The sequence below is a fragment of the Equus caballus genome, chromosome 5 (genome assembly GCF_041296265.1).
Source record: "Equus caballus isolate H_3958 breed thoroughbred chromosome 5, TB-T2T, whole genome shotgun sequence".
Taxonomy (NCBI): domain Eukaryota; kingdom Metazoa; phylum Chordata; class Mammalia; order Perissodactyla; family Equidae; genus Equus; species Equus caballus.
In genome coordinates this window covers 91,619,249-91,646,275 of record NC_091688.1, presented here as the reverse complement: position 1 = coordinate 91,646,275, position 27,027 = coordinate 91,619,249, and the positions used below count along the sequence as shown (strand labels likewise).

General features: G+C 39.1%; 1 protein-coding gene and 1 pseudogene across 8 annotated transcripts in view; one reads left to right on the top strand and one right to left on the bottom strand.

Annotated features, from left to right (window-relative positions):
* ST6GALNAC3 (ST6 N-acetylgalactosaminide alpha-2,6-sialyltransferase 3) overlaps positions 1 to 27,027 on the top strand; it is a 498,406-nt gene that overhangs the window by 248,522 nt on the left and 222,857 nt on the right. The window lies entirely within an intron of this gene.
* Positions 8,901 to 9,390, bottom strand: LOC111773620 (peroxiredoxin-5, mitochondrial pseudogene; annotated as a pseudogene).

Sequence of the window (27,027 nt, the reverse complement as noted above, 5' to 3'; positions counted from 1 at the left end):
AGGCAAATCCTGTCGTTATGATGCTCAAAACTCTTCAATCATGTCCCATCTTACTCAAAGTAAAAACCAGTATCCTTATGGGATCCTTGCCCCACCCCACTTCTCAGTAGTATCCACTTCCCAGCCCCATCTTCAAAAGTATTTCCTCCCACCCTCTGCCTTGCTTCCTCCGTCCCATCCACATTGACGTCCTTGCTATTCCTGATCAAATTAATTGTCCTGCCCCAGGGCCTTATCCCTAGTTCATATTTTGCCTAGAACAGTTTTCTCCCAGTTGTCCTCCTGACTTTCTCTCTTGCTTCCTTTGAGGCACTTTTTTAACTTCCTAAGCACAAGTTCCCCCTGACAACCTCCTACAAGATATCAACTCCCCGCTGTCATCACTTCCTCCTGCTACCCTCCCCCTCACCTTGCTTTCATTTTCTCTATACTGCTTACCGTCACCTGGCAGATAGTATTATTTTGTGTCAACTGTTTTTCTTTTGACTCTAGACTATGAGTTCAGGGACTATGTAATCTTTCTTCTTCTTCTTCATTTTTTTTTTTAAACATTGGCACCTGAGCTAACATCTGTTCCCAGCCTTTTTTTTTTTTTTTAATTTATTTTTCTTCTTTTCCACAAAGCTCCCCAGTATATAGTTGTATATTCTAGTTGTACGTCCTTCTGGTTGTGCTATGTGGGACACCGCCTCAGCATGGCTTGATGAGCAGTGCTCAGTCCATGCCCAGAATCCAAACCAGTGAAACCCTGGGCTGCCTAAGTGGAGTGAGAGAACTTAACCACTAGGCCATGGGGCCTGCCCCGTCAGCTTTCTTCTTGACTCAGAGTAGATTCATGAATATTACGTCCTCACAATAGCCCTAGAAGGTGGATACTGCTTTTCATTCCCCATTGTACAGAAAAGAGAAATTAAGCTTGCATCAGGTAGGTAAATTTCCCAAGGTCATAGATAGGAGGTGAAAAGTCAGGCTTCAGATGGAGATCTGCCAGGGTCCAAGGCCAATGCTCTGAATCACCGTGCTCGGTAGTTCCTCAGGGGCTTCCTACACTCGGCACACCTGTCCCAAAGGTAGGTTAGCATAGTACCTGGCTCATTGTAAGAGTTCAATAAGCACTCAAGGAATTACTATTATCATAGTCATTATGGAGTTTTCTTTCTACCTATATGCAGAGAGAGTTTTGGTTAAAATGTTATCTGTTCATACATTATTATTATTTAAGAAAGAGCATCTAAAATTTGGCAATGAGGTAAAAAGGGGACTGCGTATTCTTTCTCTGTCATACCAAAGCGTTACCTAACATGCCCTCCAAAGAGTTTCCTGACTCTGTTGGACAATATAATTTAGTTTGGCTTATTATTTACCATTGACTACAGTCCAGACTTTATAAAGTTGATGTTACTGTGTAGAGAACTGGTAAGATGCAAATCACTACTGTTCAATAGAGAAGCAAATGATTTCTCACGGTAGAGAAGATAACCCCAGATGTTTGGATTTCATTGCTCGCTAGACCAGTAGGCGGTTTTGGATCTATGTCTTAGAAATGTTATCCTGGCAATCTTTTTCGCATCCACCCCTCCATCCATCTACCTGCCTACCTGCCTACCTGTCAGTTTCTTGTGTTCTCTTTTCAATCAGCTTTATTGTCTTGCTGATTCCTTATTAATGATTTTAATATATCTTTGGCACATACTCCTTATGTCTTTTGTGTGAGAATAATTATATTTTTAACTTTGTCATATATATTACAATAGAATAGAACAGAATAGAATAGAATAGAACAGAATGATACTATAATATGATATGGTTGCCTAGCCAGGAATTGGTGGTATCTAAGCTACTTAGATCCTGGTGAACCCCAACAACAATCTAATTCCTATGCTGCTACCCCTGATGAACTTGACTACTTATAATAGGGTTTGCTGAACTTTTACCTCCTGAGAAAGGTCTATCATAGTGGTTCGAAACCGGGGCTCTGGAAGGAGTCTGCCTGGATTCAAGCCTTTGCCCTGGCACTTCTTAGCTCTGTGATTATGATGGTGAATCTTACGTGTCAGCTTGACTGGACCATAGGATGCCAAGATACTTGGTTAAATGTTATTTCTGGGTAGAGTGTAGGCTGTAGGATGTTTATAGATGAAACGTTTGAATCAGTAGACTGAGTAAAGCAGATTGCCCTCCCTGATGTTGGTGGGCCTCATCCAATCTGTTGAAGGACTAAATAGAATAAAAGGCTGAGTAATAAAGAATTCTTTCTCTCTGCATGACTGTCTTCAAGCTGGAACATTGGTCTTCTCCTGCTTTTGGACATGGACTCAAACTGGAACTTATACCATCAGCTCTCTTGGTTCTTAGGCCAGCAGACTCAGACTGGAACTATACCACCAGATCTACCCAGCTGGATCTATCTGTCTGTCTGTCTATCTATCTATCTATCTATCTGCCTATCTATCTATCTGTCTATCATCTACCTATCTATCCATCCATTTTATTGGTTCTGTTTCTCTGGAAAATCCAGATGAATACAGTGATCTTGGACAAGTTGCTTAACCATACCAACAAAATGGGGCCTTATAAGTACATCTTATCTCAGAAGGTATTCTTAGGAGTAAATGAAGTAATGTATGTAAAGTGCCTAGTATGGTATCTGGTACATGGTGTTTAACAAATATTAGTTATTATGACTTGTGCTTGATTTTCATCTTAGGAACTTAATAAAGAAAAAGGAACTTTACAGATCTACCGACAAGGTTTAATTTTAATATTATCTCTGCAAACTGTGGCAGAACTTGCAAAATAAGATAACTTTCTTCCTGTTTTTCTTAGAAGCCTATCAACTAGAAGCTCCGAAAACAAATGTTTACCATGAATGATGTTTTATTCTTAGAGAGCCCTACAAATTAGAATAGCCCATGCTGAATGCATTTGAAAAATGGCATCTGTTATTTATTTTCTAACTTTCTACACCCTGTTACAGACAGAGATAACTTATTATTTAGCACTGACGGTCTAGTCAGTGGTTTTATTATCTGGTACACTTTCTGACCCTATTGATTTACCCTGAAAGTCTAATTTAGTGTGAGAGACCACCTGTGACTTGTGTACATTTCAGAACATGGAAGCATCTTTCCCAGCAGCTTGCACCTTCTGATTTCCTTTGCACATGAGAGTTGATGTGGAAAAGGCAGCTGAGCAGAGGTTGGCAATCTTTCAGAAGTGCCATGCCAAGTCTCCATTTATTCACCCTAATTTATGGTTTTCCGAGCCAGGAAGAGCCTGCTCTCCTCCAAACCACTGGAGGCTGAGAACTTCCAAGACAGAGTGAGGCTACAGAAACTGAAATTATTATTGTATGATAGATTTTCCCTTTTTTTTCTTTCCCCAAAAACAAAACTGAAAAAGCTGATTCCAATTTTGTGTAATCCAGGCAGAATGGTGATATATGTGATGAGGCAGTTGGTGGACAAGATTGCAGTCCTGAAATTCTGTGAAACTTTTCATGCAGCATTTGTTCATTTATGCAAGCACAACTGTAGACATGGACTATGCATTCATTTAGTCATCCATTCATTCGATCAATGTTGAGCCCCTAACTTTACATATGCAATACTTAATTGTTTTTAAGAATTAGTAAGAAAATGTATTTAAAGTACTTAACACAGTACATGGCTCATAGTAGGTATTCAGTAACAAAAGCCATTAGTTTTAATCTTCTCTCTCTCTCTTTTTTTTTTTGGCTGGGGAAGATTCACCTTTGGCTGACATCCATTGCCAATCCTCCTCTTATTTTTTTGCTTGAGGAAGATTAGCCCTGAACTAACATCTGTGCCAATCTTCCTCTATTTCGTATGTGTGATGCCGCCACAACATGGCTGGTGAGTGGAGTAGGTCCATGGCTGGGGATCTGAACCCATGAACCTGGGCCACCGAAATGGAGGGCGTGGAACTTTAACCACTGGGCCATGGGGCCAGGCTCTTAATCTTCTCTTTAAAATTTTTAGAAAAGTAATGAAGGTACATAGTAGAGAACCTATAGTGCAGGAGAGTTGGAATAAAAAGCAGCAGATCCCATGCTGCTTCTGTTCTTTTCCAGTCTTATTCTCCAGAGCCTTAATTTTTAAAAAAATTCAGTTCTTTCAATAGCTCCTCTATAGCCTTAGGTAATCCAGGTGCCAGCAGTGATGCATCCTCCACTGTGCTCTTGTGGTAAGTTCCCTGCAGGGTCAGTCTAGATTCAGCCTGGTCCAGGGCACGTGTTCCTCTTACCCTTTTTCAGGTGAGGGTCTTATAAGCATCTGTGATTACTGAACACCTGAGCTACTGTCCAGGGGGACTAATTGGCACGGGGTGGGGAGGACAGCTCATCTTCCCAGTCCCTTCTGCATTGCTTTCCAGACCTCTGTGCCAGCTGGTTCCCTTTCTGTCCTTCCAGGATGTCTTCCCGGTCCTTTCACTGTGTGGCCCCTTCCTTCTCTCACACTAGTCTCCACGTCCAGTCTTATTCGGCCTCTCCAAGAAGAAAAGCCCTGCCAACCTCTTAGCCTGGCTCTTTGAATCTTTGTTTTGCCCTGTAGTGTGGACCAGGAGTACGTGTGGAAGGAGAAGACTACCTCTTGGAGTACACATGAGACAAAAGATCTGGAGGGAAATGCACAAAGAGCATCTAGGTTAATATTTTGAGATAGAACCATCCTGCCTTGTCTTATGTTTCCTTGATTTATCAACCTTAGACGTTATTTATGGACGCCCCTCTGTAAAGAAGGAGGCCTGAGCTCATCTTTTCCTCCTACCTTTTTTCCTTCCCTTCCCAAGGGAAAGGAAAGCTCGATGGTTATGTTAGTATTTTGCTCATGGTTAGTTCTCTTTTTAATTTTAAATACTAACCTTAAACTTCTATTTTTTGTTCCATCCTCTTTAGACAGCCTCTCTCGTCTCTCCACCAAGATGAGCATGCTAGCTCCCAACTCTTCTCTCCCCTTTGGCATTGTCAAGGCAGCTAATGTTCTGTTCTGTTCTATAGCCATATTTAAAGTTTCCAAGTTTTGCATATAGCTTAATTATAAAAGTTGAAAACCAATAAACAGGATTTATATTATAATGTTGATTAGCAAAATTTGAAAATGGGCTATATATTAGATAGCGTTGTTTCACTATTAAAATTCCTCAATTTGGTAAATATATTGTGGTTATATAAGGGACCATCACTATACTTAAAAGAAATATGCTGGAAGGTCATGAGGTCTGCAATGTATTTTCTAATAGTTTAGCAAAAATATGTATATGTAGAAATATATAGAGATGGATGACAGATGGCTAAAGAGATAAATTATGTGTGATAAGATGTCAACAACTGGTCATTCGAGGAGCAGAAGATATGCATGTTCATTTCTTTATTCATGTAACTTTTTTGTTGGTTTAAATTTTTTCAAAATAAAAATTTGAAGGAAAAAAACTAGTCCATTTCAAAGTCCAGAAATTTGAACAAGTTTAAAATAGATGAATGTGTTGAATTCTTCCATCTCTCTCACAAAATTTGCCAAGTACTGAATTCAAAAGGGATATTTGAGCTTCAATTTTTTAAGGTGTGACTACTGAGAGTTAATAAGATTAAGAAAAAACATGAAAATGTCCTTTGAGTGACACATTTTAAAAGCATTAGTTTGAATCAGATTTCTTTGGCTCAAGTGCAATTAATAGTCTAATAAAAGAATCATCAATAAGATGGGTAAATGTGTGAATCATGTCTTAGGTTTTTAAACCAAGACAGGTGGAAAATAAACACGTTTTCCAGCTTCTTAGATAAGCTTTCTATTATACCAACTCTGTGACATGGATTAAAATTATGGTAATGGATTAAAAGTATTGTTTTATCTCATCGAAAACATGAAATATGATTGTCATAAAGTCTTTTAGTACTTACACTAATATAGGGGCTGACAGTTGTGAGGCAAACACTAGGTTGCTGGAGCTTTCCCCAGCATTATTATTCTGATATATGATCATACTATTTTAAACACCACATCTCAATTTTCTGACACATTTTTCACTTTTATAGTTCTAAGGATTTGCAGCATCACATTCTTCTCTAACTCCTTGCTCATGTGACTAAGAAGAGTGTTAAACTAAATATGAAAGTTCAGAGTGTAACTTAGTGTTGAGAAGTAAAACAGAGCTTGCCCTGGATCATGAATGCTAATCAGCTCGTGATGATAGATTAATTTGCTAGAATTTCTTTTGGGTGGGCATGTCTGTATTCACATGTGAGATCGGGCTATAGTTTTCCTTCTGTGTATTAACTGTCAAGCTTTGGCATTAGATTTATGCTAGTTTTATAAAATAAATTGGCTAACTTTCTTTTTGTTCAGCTTGGGAACAGATTATGTAGCATATCATTAGGTTTTTTTGAAGATTTCAAAGAATTTTTTCCCAAAGAAATGTCTGTCTTAAATTTCTCTTTGGAAATATTTCATTGATAACATTTTCAATTTCTTTCATGATTACCTCTACTGTTTTTAAGTCCTTCTTGAGTCCATTTAAAAAATTCATACATTCCCAGAAAATTCCCTTTTTATCTAGATATTCAAGTTTCTTAGTATAAAGTGCATATAATGTTCTATGATACATTTTAAATCCATTATATCTATGCTTTTATATTATTTTGATAAATTCTAATTTGCTTTGTGTTTTCTCTTTTTTTTCTGTCTTTCTTAGGTTTCCATGTTTACCTATTTTGTTCGTTTTCCTAACAAACCAGCTCTTATATTTATTTGTCCATTTTATAATTGATTTATTACCAATTTTATCTTTATACTTTTTTTTTTTAAGATTTTATTTTTTTCCTTTCTCTCCCCAAAGCCCCCTGGTACATAGTTGTATATTCTTCGTTGTGGGTCCTTCTGGTTGTGGCATGTGGGACGCTGCCTCAGCATGGTTTGATGAGCAGTGCCATGTCCCTGCCCAGGATTCGAACCAACGAAACACTGGGCTGCCTGCAGCGAAGCACGCGAACTTAACCACTCGGCCAAGGTGCCAGCCCCCAATTTTATCTTTATACTTTTTTTTCCATAGTTCATGATAAATGGGGACATCCCATTTGCCTAGGACATTTTCCTGTGTGCCTACTGCCCCCATAGAATTATCAATAACACCCTTTTTCCTCTTCAAAAATATGTCAGTTGTATGATAAGTTTTACGGTCATTCTACAATTTCCCAAATACAACTTTAACAGCAGGTTATAATTATAATGTGTGCATTCTCAACCAGAATGATGTTGCGTCCATGGGGGGGTGACAATTGATTCTGCGAGGTTCGAGTGGAGCAGAAGTTCTTTGACACTATAATGATTTGTGGCCATCCAAAGGGCCACAGTACATAGATAATATACAGTCTATCTGTGGTATTAAATTTCATGGGGGTGAGAATATAATTAGGAAAAAATTATCTAAACAGGCTCCTTAGAGGGATGATAATGAAAATATGGTTGAGAAATACTGTTGTCATGCTATTTGAATATTGCCGTTGATTATTTTATTTCCTTTTTTGACTTAATATAATTCAAAAGTAATTGTAGTTTCTGTTTAACCAATAAGCTATTTTTTTAACACTGAATGCTCTTGTGGACATCACTCGTGACATCAGTGCTGTCTACACAGTTGTCCAGTCAGTCTCCATGGCTGACTTCGCTTCACTGTCTGACCTGGTTGATTTCTTCTTTCTTCTAACAGCATGAATGCTACTGGCCCTGTAGGAGTCAGTGAACTGACAGTGATGAGCTCAGAGCTGTGCCCGTCTCCTGTTTTTCCCTCTACCTTGTTGGCTGTTTTCAGACTTTGTTAGCTTTTTCACCTCTGGCTGATTTCCAATTGCTGGAGTACTAAAAAGCTTAAGCCTGGGTCCTCTTTTCTTCTCTGTCTATGTTTTATTCCCTGGTGATCTTATCCAATTCCATTGCTTGCAATTCTCTTGTATAACTTTATCCCTTCCCCCTGACACCTACCATGAGTTCCTAACTTGTATATCCCATTGCCTGCTTGACACTCCCACGTGGCTGTCTAATAGTTACCTCATTAGGCACATGTTCAAAGTAGAGTTTTCTCTTCACACCTGTTCTTCTCCATTCTTCCCCATTTCAGTAAGTGGCACTGCCATCTACTCAGTTTCTCAAGCCAAAAACCTAAAAAGCATCCTAGAGATTTACCTGCCTGCCTTCCTCCACATACCATCTATCGGCATGCCAGCCGGTTATATCTCCAAACTTGTCTACTTCTCTTGATTTTCCCTGTTACTCTCCAAACCAAGACGCCATCAACATTCACCTGGACTGGTCTCCTGCTTCCACTCTCATCTCCCAGCCACCAGCTCCATCATCCATTCTCCAAAGCTTCCAAAGAGATCTTTTAAAAATATGAATCAGATTACTTGGCTCCTCTCCTTAAAATCTCTATTGGCCTTTCACTGCAAACAGAATAAATGCCAAGCTCCTTATCATGGCTGATAAGGAACCCTGCTTACATCTCTCCCCCAGCCACACTTGCCTCCTTCTATTCCCAGAGCATGCCACACGTGGTTCTGCCATGGGGTTGCTTGCTGTTTCCTCTACCTGGACACTCTTCAGGCCATGGTCTTCATATGGCTGGCCATTCTTGTCTGAAAAGTCTCAGTTCTCTTGTCGCTTCCTCAGAGAGGCCTTCCCTTCTGGGACGATAACTCACATTGGCCCCTGTGCTCCGGTGACTATTAAGTTGCCCTATCCAGTTTCATTGTTTTGAACTGGAGTCCTTATTGCAGAAATTTGGCCAAGGTTCCAATTGGGTGGTCCCATCTGATTTGGGGCTGGGCCTCCCTAGTCAGGGCTGAGCAGGTAAGACAGTAAAGATTAGGAGGACATCTGGGTGTGGCCTCAGATCTGAGATATGATGTTGGGGGCCAGGCTGCATGTGAGGCCTGCATCATTAGGCTCCTCATTCGGGCCCTTCACCATGCCATTGTCTACCACCATGGAGAAACTCTTGAGTCATTCATCTCCAAAGAGTAGTTACAATGAGTCATCTAGTAATAAATCTGTCTCCTTCCCAAGGACCCAAGGGTGTTAGGCAGGAGCTGAACTTTGCCTTCCATATTGTGGGCTTGTTCCCGCTCACCAGTCACAAAGACACTGACACTCAGACACGGACTTAGAACCCCCTTGGCCTTCACATCCCAGCCTGGTCCACAAACCCAGCACATGGTCTTGGGACATCCCAGGGTAGAGAGATCCCTCTTGCCCTTGTACAGGTCTGCCAGGTTCACCTTGTTCCCAGGCTCCCTTCAAATAGCACCAACGCCAAGATGGCATCTCCCACCTTGATAGGGGCTATGGCTGCAGAAGCACTGCTGAAACTGTGGTCCATCTGGTGGCCGTCCTGCTCCTGCTGCTGCTGTTGCCACAGACTCACAGTGGCTGCCCCAGTGAGTACTAATGAGTACCAGGCCCTGCTTGGCCACCAGCCCCAGGCCAGAGCCCTGAGGCCGCGACCACCCTGCCTCCCTGCCTGGCTGCTGCCTGTCCTGTACAGTGGTCTTAGAGCTTATCTTAGATTTGAGTATGGCTTGTTCTTTCTGTTGGCCTCCCACTTCTGCCTTGTCAACTGCGCGAAAGAAGGGACCTGTTGCTCTGTTAACAACTCATCCTCAATAGCTAGAATAGCACCTGTCTCACAATAGGTCTTTGTGTGTATATTTGATATAGTGGACTTTTGGCTTAATTCTCGTAGATCCAAATGATGCATCTTAAATCATTAAATGCTGAGGGTGTGCTGTATTTAGAAGTTTTTGTTGATTGATTGGTTGGTTGGTTTTTAAAATCAACTCAGGCTTGGGTATGTGCGATTTTATGGAATTTGGTGAGATGTGACCCTGTGTGGACGGGTGTATGGGAATTCTGCTTTGCCCTTATTTCTCCAGAACTTCTGTGAATGTTGGTTTGGAGAGTGTAGCCAGTATTGACAATTTACATTTATCTGTATTTAGCTGTCACGTTGATTATTTATCCCTTGCATTCTGCCGTTTTTCTTTTTTATTCTGGTCCTTCAAAACAAAGCAAAGCAAAACAAAACTGTTTGGGTAAACTCTTATGGAGATAAGAAGAGAAAATTTAAGGGGTAACAAATACTAAACTATTTGAAAAATTTTTGGATGCAGAGGCTGACTTTATTGACTAAAACAGAATTGAAGACGTACCTGTGAATTGAATTGAATTGAATATATTTAGCGTCTCATCAGGGTGATTAGTATGGCACATGTGTTGGTTGTTTCCAGAACAATCAGGTGGATTCTTTTTTGCTTAAATTCAAAGAGATTTGGATTGATATAAAAAATCCCCCCCCCAGAATTAATTTTCTCTCTCGGAGATACCATGCTGTCAGAATTTCTTTAAAATGACCCATGAGCTTATCGCCTAGCAGCTTTGGATCAGTGATGATTCTTCTAAAGAAACCTTTTATTTATTTTTTTCTAATTGTAGAATAATATATATTCATTGTAAAGAAATAAAGTAGAAATTGTGCATGTTCCAAAGAACGTTTCCATTTAAATGTATTTCCTTTCAGTCCTTTTTCTGATATATGATCTTTTTCTCCTCCACTTTGAGGTATGCATTGTGATTTCCCTTTGTGATAAAGAGGATCAGTCTGCCAGCTCCTTTCCTTTTATAGACTGCCACCTTCCCCACCCACCCAGAAAAAGTGTATTCTGGATTTCGCTTGGTTTGCAGCAATTTAGGCTAGATGAATTATAAAACGTAGAATCTATAATCTGAATTTGGCCCACTCTGTATCAGAAAAAATAGCTTCCCCCACAGGCAGAGAGGAAACTTGACGTATCACCAGAGAACCAACTCTTTTGATACATATTTCATGATCGCAGCTGAGGCTTTTCCAAACTCAGAGTGCCGTATCATTCATTCACTCCTTAAACTACAAGATTATTTTTGGCTCTTTGTGTTGGCACGTGGGACTTCCCGTTACTGATCTGCATGAACCATTTATCAAGTCAAGGGTTTAATCCATCAAAGTCAGAATTTCTTTGTTCTGCCTCTTTCTGTCTTGCCTTTCCATATGGTGTCATCTTGTATGTGTATATCATTGGCTTAAAGAAGGTTGTTTGGAATGCAAGGATTTATCACGTTTCTCTGCTTTTTAAAAATAGTATATTATGGAGCAAGGTGATATTTTACAGGCACTGATACTTATATTGTTAATCAGTTTCTAGAACATTAATTTCCAAACCTGTTCCTTTGCTAGTATTCCTGTTTCTGTTCTTGCCAGTAGCTCCTACTTTTCCTACTCACTCAATCTGAAAACCTGAATCATCTTTGAGTTCCTTGTCTCTCATTTTCCAAACATTTATTGAATTGTCAAATCATTTGGATTCTACCTCCTGCATATTTCTTGAGTCCGCTTTTCATCGCCTTTTTTTTTACTGGACCCTTGATGCTGCCTGTTGTCTTCTAAGAAGCAAGGCTATCTGTTTAGAATGCTTTTGATAAGCTCCAGATATAAACACCAAAACAAGTTAAGGGATGCATTCAATAACACTGAGTGCCTTCCATGTGTTGAATCCTGTTCTAAGCTCATAACAGTGAACAATAAAGACATTTTGCCTAGTGGAGCTTACTTTCTAGTGGCGAACAGGGAAGAGAGACAAAAAATAACACAAGGAAGTAAAATATAGTATGTTGGATGTTGTTAAGTGCTGTGAAGATAAGTAAAACAATGAAAGACATAGGGAGAGCTGGAGTGGATAAGGAAGGTATAGATACAAAGTAGGTGAGGGAGATGATGATGAAAGTTCATTGAAACTTAAAGGAGTATCATGAACAAAAAAATAGAGCAAAAGGCATTCGAATTCTATCACTGTTTCTTGAATCTCCTAGTCCTAATGCTAAACCATAGTGATAATCTATGCCTGAGTATAATTGAATAAGAGCTGTTACAATAGCCATCAAGCTACTCTCCTCAGGTCAGTACTTTCAGTGAAACCATATTGAGATCTAAATATAGGCATTGTACTGACAATAACTAAATAAGGAAAGAAGGAAGGAAGGAAGGAAAGAATTGTGCTTGAGAGAAAGTCCTAAGCTCGGTCTAAAGACATGTATCCACAATAGGTAACTCAAGGGAGACAAGATGGCACGTCTGGGGACCAGAGTGAAACACAAATGAGAATCATGAACAATATTTAGCAAACCCTTCCTGTCAATAGGAAAAAGTCTAAAATCTTCAGCCTAATACTCACAGCCCTCCACCAAATGGTTTTCCAACCTCTTTCCCTAATCATGCTTCCCCTTCACACTCACAGCACCAGTCTTCTGGTTTCCTTCCTTGCTGCCTTTATTTGTTTTTTCTAGCTGGAAGATCTTTCCTTACCATCTCTTCAGTGTCTAAATTCTATCCACCCTACTGGACTCAACTCAAATGTTTCCTTTTCTATAAAAACTTAATGAAAATAATTACCTTCTCTTTTGAATGTTAATAACAAACTCTTTCTTGGCACTTTGCACTATATTTACTTATATGTGAGTGTGCCTCCACATTTCTGTTAGACTTAAAGCTCTTTGAGATAAGCTTCTACTCTGACTGATCATTTCTTCTTCCCCATGCCCAGCAAGTGACCAGCAGGGAAAAGGTAATAATTAACAAAAGTGTTCAGTGTCGTGTTCAAGGAAAATATTGTCTTGCTGGAATGCCTCCAGACAAAGGACTTGGAAATGGGAAAATGTCATGAAATGCCTAAAATAGGTAAGAGGCATCGGATGTTTAGCTTGGGCAGGAGAAAAGTAATGATAAGCAAGGTTTTTCATTCTTCGTCTTTTCCTTCTTCTTCCACTCCCTCCTCCTTCTCTCCCCCTTCTCTTCCTTTCCCTTCTTCCTCTTTTTCTTCCTCATTTTTCTTGTCTTTTTCTTTAAAAAAAGATTTTATTTATTTATTTTCCCTTCTTCTCCCCTCAGCCCCCTAGTACATAGTTGTATACTGTAGTTGTGAGCGCCTCTGGCTGTGCTATGTGAGACACCACCTCAGCATGGCCTGACGAGCGGTGCCGTGTCTGCGCCCAGGATCCAAACCAGTGAAACCCCGGGCCGCCGAAGCAGAGCGCGCGAACTTAACCGCTGGGCCACGGGGTCTGCACTCCTTGTCTTTTTCTTAACTGAATCTCTGGCAATATTCATCAGTGTTTACCACTTCTTTTTTTTGAAACATTTTTTTCCCTTCATTGTCTGTGACATGAAATGATCTTTTTGTCTCCTTTACTGGTTTCTGTTCTCCTGTCTAGTATTTAAATGTTGGAATCCAAGCTCAGTCTTAGCTACTCTTCTTCTCAGTTCTGACTTATTGATGCTTGTGGCTTCAATTACAACCTACGTGGTGGAGATTAATGAAATTATATATCCACCTCAGGCAAAGCCGCTAAACCCCCAAGTGCTCACGCATTTCCTTCAAGATACCTCAAAGACTCTTCAGGCCCAACACGTACAAGCACGACTCATTAACCTTTTCCACTCTTTCCAATTTTAATGAATGGCACTATAGGCCTTCCATGTGCCCAAACCCGAATTCTAGAAGTCATCCCTGATGTCCCCTTCTTCCTTATTCCTCATATCCAATCCATTTGCAAGGTCTCAGTTTTTATCTTCTACTATATCTAGAACCCATATAGAGATAGACTGTTTCCAAGCAAGAGGACACCATCATGTCTTGCCTGGACTGCTCCAATAGCCTCTAACTGGGCTTCTCATATCCACATTTGCCTCTTCCATTCTGTTCTCCACAGTTCTCTACAGTTACCAGGGTGGTGTTTTTGAAGTGCAGATTTTATGACCATATTTCCCTGGGTAAGACTGTCAATGGTAACATGTGTCTTCCTCATGGATATGGCCCACAGGGCTGGCCCTCCTGCCTCTCTAGCCTCATCTCACAACTTGCTCTCCTCCCCTTCCTTCACTCCATCTTTTAAGCATGGAGAAGAAACTGTTTCTTCTTTCTGGGATCCTCTTCTCTCCCTTCTTCACCTACCTACCCTTCAGATATTTCACTTCTCAGATAAATCATCAGTTCTTTGAGAAAGCATCTGATCTCCCTGATTAGGGCAAATCCACCCTTAGACTCTTATGGCACCATGTTATGAAAACACATCTTGCTATTATAATTTTACATTTGTTGTTGATGATATCTGGGAGGGGTATGGGGAGAAGGAGAGTTGTAAGAGATAAAACAAGAGAGAACCTATGAGCCAGATTATGAAGAATTTAGGAAACCATGTGAAGACATTTTGGACTTTACCTTGGAGGCAGTGGGGAGCCATTAAATTGTTTGAAGGGGAAATGACGGGATCATATTTACATTTTATAGGTGATATGGGTTGAATTGTGCCCCCCACCCCAGTTCATATATTGAAATCCTAACCCTAGTACTGCAGAATGTGACTTTATTTGGAAATAGGGTCATTACAGATGTAATTAGTTAAGATGATGTCATGTTGGAGTACGATGAGCCACTACTCCAATATGACTAGTGTCCTTATTTTTAAAAATGCCAAGTGAAGGGATAGACATGTATACAGGGAGAATACCTTGTGAAGATTGGAGCTATGCTGTCACAAACCAAGGAACTATCAGAAATTAGGAGAGAGGCCTGGAGCAGATTCTTTTCTAGGGCCTTCAGAGGGAGCATGGCTTGATCTCATCTTGAAATCAATACCTTGGTCTCAGACTTCTAGCCTCCAGAACTGTAAGACAATAAGTTTGTGTTGTTTAAGCCACTCAATTTGTGGGACTTTGTTACAGCAGACATAGCAAACTCATAGAATAAGGACAAATCTGACTGCATGTGGAGAATGGTTTGGAAGTATGTGAAACTGGATATGGGGAGACAATTTGGGGCCATCAAAATAAGAGGTGATAGTGACTGTGGGAAAGATTAGAGAGCTAATTTGAAAGTAAATCAACGAGGATGGATGAACGATTAGACTTGGATTGTTGAAAGAGAAGAAAGGATTGAGAAATCACGAATGACTTAGTGGATGACTCCCAAATATATGTTTTTAGCTGAGACCTCTCTTTCTCCCGTCTTCCAGATTCTCATATCCAAATACTAAGTCAACGCCACTTGGATTTTCCACAGGCACTTTGATGAATGTTTAAATAAATGAATGAACTAATTACTAATACTTAATAAGAGTTACCATGTAGATGAAAGAGGAGAGACAGTGTGTTACTCCTCCAAATAATTGTACGCTAAAGGGAGATATACTTTAATTCTACCTAAGTAAGAACTTTTAATGAACCAGAACGCCCCAAAATGGAATGGATGCTCTTGGGAGGTAGATTTTTTTTCTCTGATGTCTTTAAGCTGAGTCGAAATAACTATAATTCTACGACTTCAGTCTATTTTTCTCTCTCTCTTTTGCATTCCTATAGCTCTTTGTTTATAGCTGTCATATTGTTCTCTTTACATTCTAATTATAGAGAGGCCTGGCCATCTTCCCTGTTTTGCGATAAGATCCCTAAGAGCAAAGACTATGTTTTGTTCATTTTGCCAGTTCCTGTAGCCCAACACTAAGCTGTATAACTTAGTGACAGCTGCTGTCTTGAGAATGAACACATTTGAGCTCCTATTTCAAATATAATCTACCCCAGCTATTTCTTTCAATAGTTTAAGTAATAAATATACCTGTCTATTTCCTTGCTTAATAATGAAAATATGAAGTGTTGAGAGGAAATAATTCTGGTAGCTAATCAATATCCCGGTTATCAATTATCCATGCTGGATTATATTTTGCATTAATTTGATTCCATGCACTGCAGTATATGGTATGTGTGTTGTGCAAAGGCATAATTGCTTGTGTTCATACATAATAAGTAGGTTGGGGAATTTGCCTGATGCTATATCTTAGTTATTAATAGTGATTGTCAAGTGTACATTTCTAGTTTAGAACTTCATTGGCCTTCTGGGAGTCAGTGTCTCAATTTCAGGGAAAATTTAAACCTTTCCTTTCATCTACTCCTATTCATTTAATCCTGTCAAAATAGGAGATTTTGTGTCTAAGAAAAAAGAGCTAGAGGCTAATTAAAACTGATGGCAAGGGTTTCATGGCCCTCTTATTTCTCTGCAAATGAGTGATGGACTAAATGTAAATGAGTCAGAAACATACCTTAGGTTATTTTTTTTAATTGTGTTAAAAAATATGTTAACATAAAATTTACAATTTTAACCGCTTTTAAGTGTACAGTTCAGTATTGTTAAGTATATTCACATTATTGTGCAACAGATCTCCAGAAATTTTTTGTCTTGCAAAATGGAAACTCTACACCAATTAAACCACAACTCTCCATTCTCCCCTCCCTCAGCCCCTGGTAACCACCATTCAACTTTCTGTTTCTACAAATTTGACTTTATATATCTCATATAAGTAGAATCATACAATATTTGCTTTTTGTGAATCGCTTATTTCACTTAACATAGTGTCTTCCACATTCATCCATGTGTCGCATGTGACAGGATTTCCTTCCTTTTTAAGGTGGAATAATATTCCAGTGTATATAGAGACCACATTTTTGTTTATCCATTAATCTGTTGATGGACATTTGGATTCCTTCTACCTCTTGGCTACTGTGCTATTTTTAAACTAAATGTTTGAAAATATAAAGTTCTTAGATCAATTTAGATTAATTTTCCCTCTGTAAAAATGAAGGAAGAATATTTTAATACACTTGAAAAATTCTCAAAAATCTTTGTCACTTAAGCCTTCTTTTTCTAGATTTTTATTTTCTGACAATAACGGTACCAAATATTTCTCTGGGTAGAAATACATTGTGAAACTCAGTGAGTACGAGGCCCATTTAAAAATCTAAGACAGATATTGGATATTTTGGCACATAGGTGAATAGAGTATGGCGATGAATAACTCTTGACCTCCTGATGGATCAAGGAGACTTTGTACAGAATTATTAAGACAAACTTCTCCCTTTAAAAACTCTTCAAAAGTTAAATTCCTTTCCATGCTTGCTGAAGATAAAGCTATTATTTTTGTCTCGGCACTAGAGTGAATGGAATTTTCTGTGATATCTGAAATAATTCTGGGACCTAAGAGTCTGTGGCTTAGAGGTTTGTGCCAGTGAAAAATCAATGTCATCCACATAATTAAGATATTTTCAAAAGAGAATTCACAAGAGCTTTGAGTATATATGTAAAAGTGGCCTAGAATTCCTTCAAAATAAAGACAAGCATAGTCTTTTTCCATGTTCTGAAAATTGATAAACTAACAGAGCCATTTACACTGTCTGAATTTTCTGAAGATTAGGTTCATTAGTTTAATTCGTGGTTATCGTTCTTGTGTCAACTGCGTGGATATATGCATCTATAAATACAATCTTCCACTTTCTCTCTCTTCTTTACTCTCACCCTCAAGTCCTTGTATTATCCACAATCCCTGGAAAAATATATGTGTTAGGTGTGAAATTACAGAATTGCCAGCATCAGAAAAACCTATTGCTTTGTTACTTCAGACTGAGTCCCTCCCATTTCTCTGTTCACATTGGATGGTTTCCCTATTTTCAAAATTAACTTCTAGAATTCTTGTTTTCTAAGATGACTCATAATCCATTTCAGAGTTCCTTACCTTTATGCTATGTTTTCTTTATAAATCAATCTGTGCATGAAAATTCAATTTTAAATCAGCTTAATTTTGTCCAATGCACCTTTTTTTGCTTTCAAGAAAACAGGCAAGAAATCTGTGAGTTCAAGTCCATGATCTTCTTTTTAAAACCTAACCTGATTGACCCCTCCAAATTCTTTTTCCATGACTTTTAATTTAGCTTCTAAAATGAAGTATCTCCTATTTATATTGTTAGACGTTTGAAAGTTGATCTTAAGTGCAAAAAATGTGTAGTCAGTTCTAGTTGATTTCTGAATTTGTTGAAACATCAACAAATTTGAATTTGTTGAAAAAATTGTAGGTTTTTTCCTCATGGATTATCTACTTACCAAAAGAAGCAAATGATAAGAATAAGAATAAATATAAGGATACAGGTTGCAAAATGATTGCCATGGACCATGATCTTTCTCCCATTTTGAACATCTTACTTCACTGAGAAGTTCTAGGTCCTTCCGTATGTGGTTTGTGTTCTTCTCTCTGATTGCGGATATAAAATGATTAAAAAGAATGTTCCCACCCAGAAAGCATTAAGGTGCCACTGATGTCATAACTTAAAATCAATCAAGAGATCACCTTTTCTTCTGGGTAAAAACTGCCTCAGATCTTTCTGGTCTGGCAGAAAATCTAAGTGCTGAAAACAGAAAATGATTGCGTAGAAATAGCAATGCTGCTAAGCATAAGATTTGGAAGGTAGCACTTTTCAGGGAAAATTGGAATAAATAAAGTTCCCTAGAAATACAGTTAATGAAATCTCTATTGTATAAGAGAGACTGAGAAGTCTTTATAGTAAGTATTAAAAATTCTGCCATAAGGAAGTGACCGTTCTAGCAGCTCAGTGTTAGGAAGTGGCAGTGCAGGACTCCGAGGCAGAGAAACAGTAGGACTGCAAAATCGAGACAAAGAAAGGCAGGAGAAGATATAAACTACGCCAGAAAGAACATTCTCTGAGTGACACCTGGCTAATTCCCTAGAAGGACATGGGGGTTGATACCAGAAACGTATGGGTCATTATTTATGTAATTATGCTTGTTAACTAAAGAGTAAACTATACGTAAAATTCTCATTTCATAGTATGAATTCAATCATTATTGCTTTCTCTTTTCATTTATCCTTTAAGTAAATATACATTAAGGACCTACAAATGTTTCAGGCACTGACCTATATGGTGAAAAGGACATAGCTTTGCCCTCAAGGATCTTCTAGGAATGGGGCAGAAGGCAGGAAAGAAACCATACTCTGTGGTAAGCACAGTGCACTATGGGAACAGGAAGTGAGGATATTTATCTGAATCCTTGTGGGCAAAGGAAATAAATGTAACTAAGAGCAAAGGATGGTAGGATTATAGGAGAGTAGGGGAGAAGTTTCCAGGCAGAAGCAGGTACTAAATTTTGAATGTGGCAAAAGTTCAGTGAAGGTTTTGTTGTTACTGTAAAACCCCAAGGGAAAGGGCCTCTGCTTCTGCTATAGAGAGCTCTCTGAACGGGAAGCATGTCAAGGTGATTTCAGTCACACTGTCAGTGCTTGGAAATCAATAGTTTCAGCCCTTCTTTAGCTAAGTGCCCTTTGGGCAGTCTGTGACCACTAAACGGCTTGTGCCCCTCTCCTGCCCTCCTGCCAGCTGCTGCTCTGCTGACGTGGAGGACAGCGCCTCTCTGTCCCCGTCAGTGTCTTACACTCTTTTTAGAGAGAGTCCCAGCACCGTGCTGTCTGGTCTCCAGTGTTTGACAGAATTTTTAGTAAAATATCTCTTTCCTTTTCAGTATAGCTCATTATCTCCCCAGAACCAAATAACTCTATTTGACTTATAAGACTAGCTTGGAGCCAGATCAGATGTAAATAGAATAACTCTTCTCTCTACCAAGACCAAGGCTTTGTTACCGGGTCCAAATTGTGGGGTTCAGCCCTTGGGAAGAATAACTTCCCAGAAAGCTCTTCTATCTCTTAGAGGCACGCACTTCAAGGGGCCTGCCCCCTAATTTGTCAACATGCCCAGACATCACCTTGAATCCTAGCCAGAGCAAGCGGAGACCTTGGCCACAGAAGAATCTCTTTTTTTTTTTCCTCTTCCACTTGCAGGAAGAACAGCTAACAATAAATACTTACATGGGGCTCACTATGCACCAGGCATTTACTATCTGTGAGCTGTTTACCGTTGTAACTTAATTAACTGCCGTGGCAATCTACTGCAGTATCTTTATATTACCAAAGAAAAAACTGTGGCACAGAGAAATTAACTACATTGCCCAAAGTCACACAGTTAGTAATTTTGTGGAGCTAGGAGTTGAACTTGGACAATCTGATCCTGAGTCAGTGCATTAAACCATTTCACTGACGCGGTCATCATTGACCTCCTCTCTCCCCCAGCTCCCCATAGCACATACAGCCTCCATTCTATCTGCCTCTCTCTTAGAATCTCAGAAAATAGGAATGAAGGAGAGACAGGAAACAGATAAGTGTGCGTGACTTACAGTAGAGGCTGAGACTGGAGTAGAAATGTTCAGAGACCACGTTAGATATTAGGCAATACTATCTCTACAATAGGTGGAAAATTCCAAATCCGGGTATTGTGAGCCTTGAACATCATGAGGAAAATGCAAATGCCCTTGAATGGCTATGCTGCTTTCTCTTTTCAAAGAGCTAGCTTGGAACACTGAAAAGATGTGCCTATTCACTAAGTGTTTTTCACTGACTCTGAAGTAGTTTTAGCCACAAAAAGATGTTTTGCCTAGAATTGAAATCAATTTGTGAAATAATGTGAGAATATAATGCCTGTTCCTGTTCTTCCTGGTGACAATGAAGCAGAAACCAAGCACGAGAAATGTGGCCACCCTGTTAGACTAGGTACTCCTTCTCTAGAGTGATGACACCATGAAATGCTTCTCACCATTCTATTTTGCAAATAACAATCAGTAAATTAGTAATAATAAGCTTAATGAACTCACTTGTGACTCAGGAACTGACCAGTGTGGGTCTGAAGATATCAGATCCTAATTGCTTTGTGAAAACCGTCTTCATTCCAGGCTTGATTAAATTAGCATTAAACAGGTAACTTGTCTGCTTTTCAATGTAAAAATCTTCCTTTTTCCTTCTAAACTTTTGCCTATAATTTCCATCTTCAATGGTTAGTTCTCATTTCACAAGATCATTTCTTTTATAGGAGATTCCCAGACTAAAGCCTGCTCTTTCTGACCCAAAGAAACTGTTTCTTCATAAACTCATAGGCATTAAAATATCTTTCACAAGGTCACCCAAAGTGACTTGTTCAGGGCCTTTGAAGTCAATATAGCAATAAATTGAGAAATCAGATTTTCTCTCCTCTATTTTTCCAAAAGTATAGTGGATGAAATGAACCATCACTTTTTTGGTCCCAGAAACTGATTTATATAGAGAATAGAAAGTGTTTTGGGGAAGTTTATTTTCCCACTGATAAAGCCAGATTTTGTTACAATATAATGAATCCATTCATCTTGGCATCCATCCATCCATTCAGTCATCCACCCACCCATCCACCCACTCAGCAGCCACCTATCCAACCATCCACCCATCCATCCATCCACCCAACCACCCATCCACCCATCCATCCATCCAATCTAAAATTTCCACCACCCATTTTATCTTCCTTCTCTGCTTTGTTTTTCCTATTTGCACTTACAGTCTCCTACTATTCTACACGACTTACTTATTTTGTTTATTGTCTGTCCAATGCTTTAGAATGTGAATTCTGTTAGGTCAGAAATGCTAGTTCACTTTATTCATAGCATATTCCCAGTACTTAGAACAGTATCTGGGAATAAGTGATAATAAATGTAAGGAATGTTAAGTAAATTGTTATTAGATAAATATTTACTTAATGTCCACTACTTTTCAAAGTGCTGGACTGAGAGCCAAAAAGAATTTAATCTGAAACATATGGATCTCACTCTGGAAGAGATTCCAGGCTAATAAAGCCATTACCAAAATATATCCTTTAAACGGCCACACTATACAGGGAAAAGTGGTTGTTTCCATATGAGAAATGAAGCAGAAGTGCTGTACTTGTCCCTGAGACAAAGGCTTCCCTGAGGAAGTGACATACGAGATAGACATTGAACAAGGGGAAGGATCTGGAAATGGGGAATTGGGGTGGAAAGGCATTCTAGAAAGAAAAGTGATAGTAGGAATTAACAAGTGGAGGTGAGAAACACAGGACAGAAAGGAGATGGAGCAGCAAGTGGTTCAGGTTAGAGGAAGCTTGGAGACCTGAAAGATAATAACAGAAGGTCTATTTGGAAAGGGTGATTGGGTCAAACTGTGAAGGATTTTGATGTCATTTGTTGGCAGAGGTGAGTCTAAGATTCTCCTTCTCTGGTGTTGGAACCTTTCCATCTTCCTTGCGTTATAACTTCTGAGTGACAATATTTTGTGCTTCATGTTTTGGATTTTAAGTCAGCAGCTTGGCCAACGCAGTTTCTAGAGCCTGGAATGAATCTTGTGTGAAATGCAGATTTAGTCTTTGATCCACATTTTGTAGGTCAACAAGCTCACTTACTTGGCAGTAATTACAGGGCTCACAAGGATGTCGTTCTTGAATAATTTATCTAATATATTAGCCACAAACAAGCTTGCGCCACTGAGCAGCTCAGTCCCTCTGCTTCTAGAAGCTTTGCAGTAGGGAGCTATGAATTGTCCCCAGTTCCAAGAGATTTCTTCGAGGTTGATCTGGAGTATGGATTTCTACCTTTACAAGTGTTTCAGCCCTAGAGCTGTGTAATAACAGATAGTGTTTTCTGCTCCTAGTATCATTTAGGGAGGACACCAAAAAAGTGTTTTTGTCTTCGCATGTGAGCCTGTCGAGTGTGTCCTTGTTCCATAACTGTACTTTGGCACCAGGAAGAAGAGATAGCAGCTTTCAAGTGATAGGAGAAGCAGACTGATTAAGAGCTCTGCATGGGCAGACGGTACTAAAGCTGCTCGATAGAACTTGCCTAAAACTTTGGGGATTTTAATGGAAAAATTTCCAATTTTGGATCTTGGTAGAATTTATTATTTCATCCATTCCCAATTCCTTTTCCTCTAAGTTCCTTCCCCCTACTGCCACCATTGTCCTATCTTTCCAGGAGCTCAGATCTGAAACTTCAATGTCAATAGGAAAAACTGATGTAACATAATTCACTTGTTTTCAAAATAATAATCATAATTTACTTAAATTATCACCAAAGGCCAGAGCTAATTTCCATGGCATGGGTGTTTGTTTTTTCAGTTCGTCTTCTCCCATTATTTTCACCTCCTATCTCTTGAATAAATTCTGAAATGGGAAGAACATCAAATCCTAATCCAGGAGGTGGTGATCTGAGAGTGTGAGTTCTCACACTTTGATGGATGTAGCAAAGCCACTTCCTCACAAAAGCCAGCAAAGTCATTTTCCCAATGACTTCCCTGATGAGACCAGCCGGGCATGCTGCTTGCCTCCTCGACCTTTCCATACGGAAAAATTGTAACAGGAATGACACTACACTGACTTCGTACCACTCTTGAGGCTCTAATGACTGTGACTTTGGAGTGCTATCATTTGTTGAAAGAGCTCAGGTTTGTGGTCAGGCAAACCTGGGTTCAAATAATGACTCCACTACCTGCTTGAGAGCCTGGGGCGTGTCACTCAGACTCACTGAGCCCATTTGCTCACCTGCAAGATGGAGATTGTAATAATAACTACCTTTCAGGGTTGTCGTGGGAAATAAATAAGAAACATATGTAAGGCACATAGCATGGGGCCTGGTAAATAGGTGGCAATGGAAGTTATTACTATTGTTTTATTAAAAGTAAAATGGAAGATTCTCAAGGACAGAAGCTCCATCTTATTCACCCTTCAAAGTCATGTTTTTGATAAGCAAAGGTGAGTGTGGGGAGACGGGGGTACAGTGTGAGCATTGAACTGTGGGGGCTTTCTTTACCATTTGCCATTTATTTTAGTGGATTTTCTTTAGTATCTTGCCTCTCTGTAATGAGGAAGGGGAGAAGGCAACTCATGCATTTATTTGTTTCAGGCAAGTCATTTTTCCTCTCTAGACCATGGGTATCTATTTGCAATGATGCAATATGTGATAGCTAAATGTTTGCTTTGTTTTCCAAAATCAAGTGAAGACAAACAAATTTAGATTTGACATTCAAAAAGCCCTTTCAAGAAAGAGGGTCCTGTAAATGTTTTCATTCCCCCAAAAGCATCCTAGGTGTTTCCTCACCACTTCCCATTCCCAGCATTCTTTTCTTCTGGTGCCTGGTGAAGATTACGTTAAGACCTGAAGGAACATTCCAGGGGGCCCAACTGCCTGTGTGCAGGGGCCCACAGCTGAATTTCTTAGCTCTTTCTCCTGTGATTTATGTAGCCTATGGTTTGACTACTGCTGGTTAGAGAGAAGGAAAGCTCACACATTCTGCAGTGAGCCGAGGTAAAAAAAGAAGTCTTTTGTCAAGGTAATAATAACACTTAGCACTTATATAGGGCTTTTTATCTTCAAAGGGCTTTCCAAACATTAGCTAATTAAGAAGTCTACTCAATGTGCAGCAGCTGTTGAAAAAATAAATGTGATGCTTGGGTGTATTAAAAACGGGAGCAAAAACATGAGGACATCCTATATCAAGCAGCTGTGGGGCTCTGTCTAATTTGTTTGCTTCACCTGGTGGAATAGATCAAACTCTCAAACAGTCCTGCTGTGCAGAGTCATAATGGTTAGGGATAAGGCAGAGCTTGCACATAATGGAATATTGCAAGGGCTACAGAATATTTACCTGAAGAAGGAAAGCCAAAGAAAAGCTTCATCACCTAGCTTTTATTAAACTTTCATAATCACAGGCACATGCAACACTAATGAAATAGACATCTGACATGTAGACAAAGATGTTGTAAGAAAATCCATTGACATGAACAGGAATTCTCATTTATTCATTCAAATTTGCTCAACAAATATGTATCAAGCACTCAGTAGACACTGGAGATATACATCTAAAAATGACGTGGGAACAATTTTAAAACATTTGTGGATCTGTCATGGCTTGTCATTCACCTACTGTACTTTAATTTTACGCTAATATTGATACACACATGCACAGACACACACACATGCATATTCAATTCAGTCAGCACTTTGTTGACTCGTTGGCAGAAGTGAGCTAATGTCCCAGTGCAAGAGCTGAGCTGTGATTTGTTTATAAAAACAAAATAATCAAAAAATACCTTCTGTTGTGGTTTTCTGCAAAAGGCATTAGGAAGTGGCCAGCTTTTCATTTTCCCTTACTTGGTTTTCATAGCAAAATTTGTTAATTTATACCTGCTACTCTGTTTAAAGTGTCTGTTTGAGAGATTGCAAATTCCACAGAGATGCGGGGAGGTAGTACGTGAAGGGAAAAGGGAGAGGGACCGTGTAATGTCCATGTCCGAGTGCCTGCTCGCCAGGAGAACTGGAGAATCCTGGAATACTGGCAGCCATTAAAACAAGAAATTCTATTGCTACTAAAAGCTCAAAGATAAATTGGTAAAGCAATGTGGAGAGAAAAGTGTGTGTGGAGTTAAAATTTGTGTAAAAACTATAAATCTATATGTGTGTGTGCATTCATACATATTTATATGTGGAGAAACTGCAAATTATCTCTGGAAGGATATGTAAGAAAATAGCCACAGTGGTTACTCCTGGGGCAGAGAATGGGGGGATTGAGGGGCAGAAGTAGAGGGGAGATTTCCTTCTCAGTGCATATTTCCTCCTTCATTTTTCAAAAACGTTTAATTTTGAGATAACTGTAAATTCACATCAGTTGTAAGAAATAATACAGAGAGATCCTGTATATCCTTCACCCAGTTTTCTCCAATGGTAACATCTTGCAGAAATATAGTTTAATATCACAACCGGAAAGTTGACATTAATACAATCCACTGAGCTTATTCATATTTCACTAGTTTTTACATGCACTTGTGTGTGTGTGTTTACTTCTATGCAATTTTATCACATGTAGGTTTGCACAACCAATACCACAGCCAAGATACAGAACACTTCCATCCCTAGGATCTCTTGTGCTCCCCTTTCATAGCCAGAGCCACCTCCTTCCTTTTCTCCCTTTCCTTACTCCTGGCAACCACTAATCTGTTTTCTATATCTATAATTTTATCATTTCAAGAATGTTGTATAAATGGAATCATATCGTGTGTAACCTTTTGAGATAGGCTTTTTAGACTCAGCATAATTCCCTCGAGATTCATCCAAGTTGCTGCATGTATCTCTTCTTATAGACAGCATATTATAGTTTTTATCACTGCAAAAGTCTCTGACTTTTAATTGGTGTTTTTAGACCATTTACATGTAAGGTAGTTATTGCTATGCTATGGCTTAAGTCTGCCATTTTATTATTTTTTTTCTGTTTGTTTCCCCAGTTTCTCATTCCTCTATTTCTTTTTCTTATCTTCCTGTGGGTCACATGAACGTTTTTAGGATTCCATATTTATTTATTTATAGTGTTTTGAGTATATCACTTTGTATAGTATTCTTAGTGGTTGCTCTGGGTATTACAATAAACATACATACATTAGCAAACTCTACCAGTATTATATTCCTTTTTTAAATTTTGGGTTACATTTTATTATTACAAGATTTTTTTTTTTGAAAAATGGTAAAACTAGCAAAACAAAATAGACTTCCCCTATTCATATTCATCCAAAAGAAATGAAACAGATGAAAACTCACCTGAGTGCAGTCAGACTATATTCAGGAAGAAAAGTGAAGATCAGAGTACTTCAGAAGAAATAGCTCAAAGAAATCTTGAATAGGAAGAAAGTACTAAATTAAATGTGTCCAGGCCATGCTGAGAAATTAAAAATTGGGGTCTTTTCTAGGACATCTGAAGCATGGAGTAGAGAAAGCCACATTGTTGAGTATCCCAAGGGTTTTTATAGACATGCCACTCACCACTGGGGGACATCATTTCATTCTTTAAGCTCTCTAAGTCCCAGATAAAAGAGAAAGTTAATAATAGAACCAATCTGAAAGAATTGTTGTGAGGATTTGCTAATAAAATGTATGGAAATCTCTTAGTATCATGTCCAGGACATGGCAAAAACTCAAAGAAATCATTGCTATTATGTAACTGAACTGTCCCCTGAGTGCCCACCTCTGTCCAGGAGTTGCAGGTGCACAGTGGCATATTGCCATTCCTTAGGACAAGAAGATAGTGCCCCCAGACAAGCCTTTTGGTACTGCTCACTCCTCTGACTGAATGGATGGCACCATCTTTCCACTTTTACCCATTAAGACCAGATTTTACCGTATAACCATGTTTGACATGAAAAGGGCTTACTCCAGGCCTCTTGGCTCAC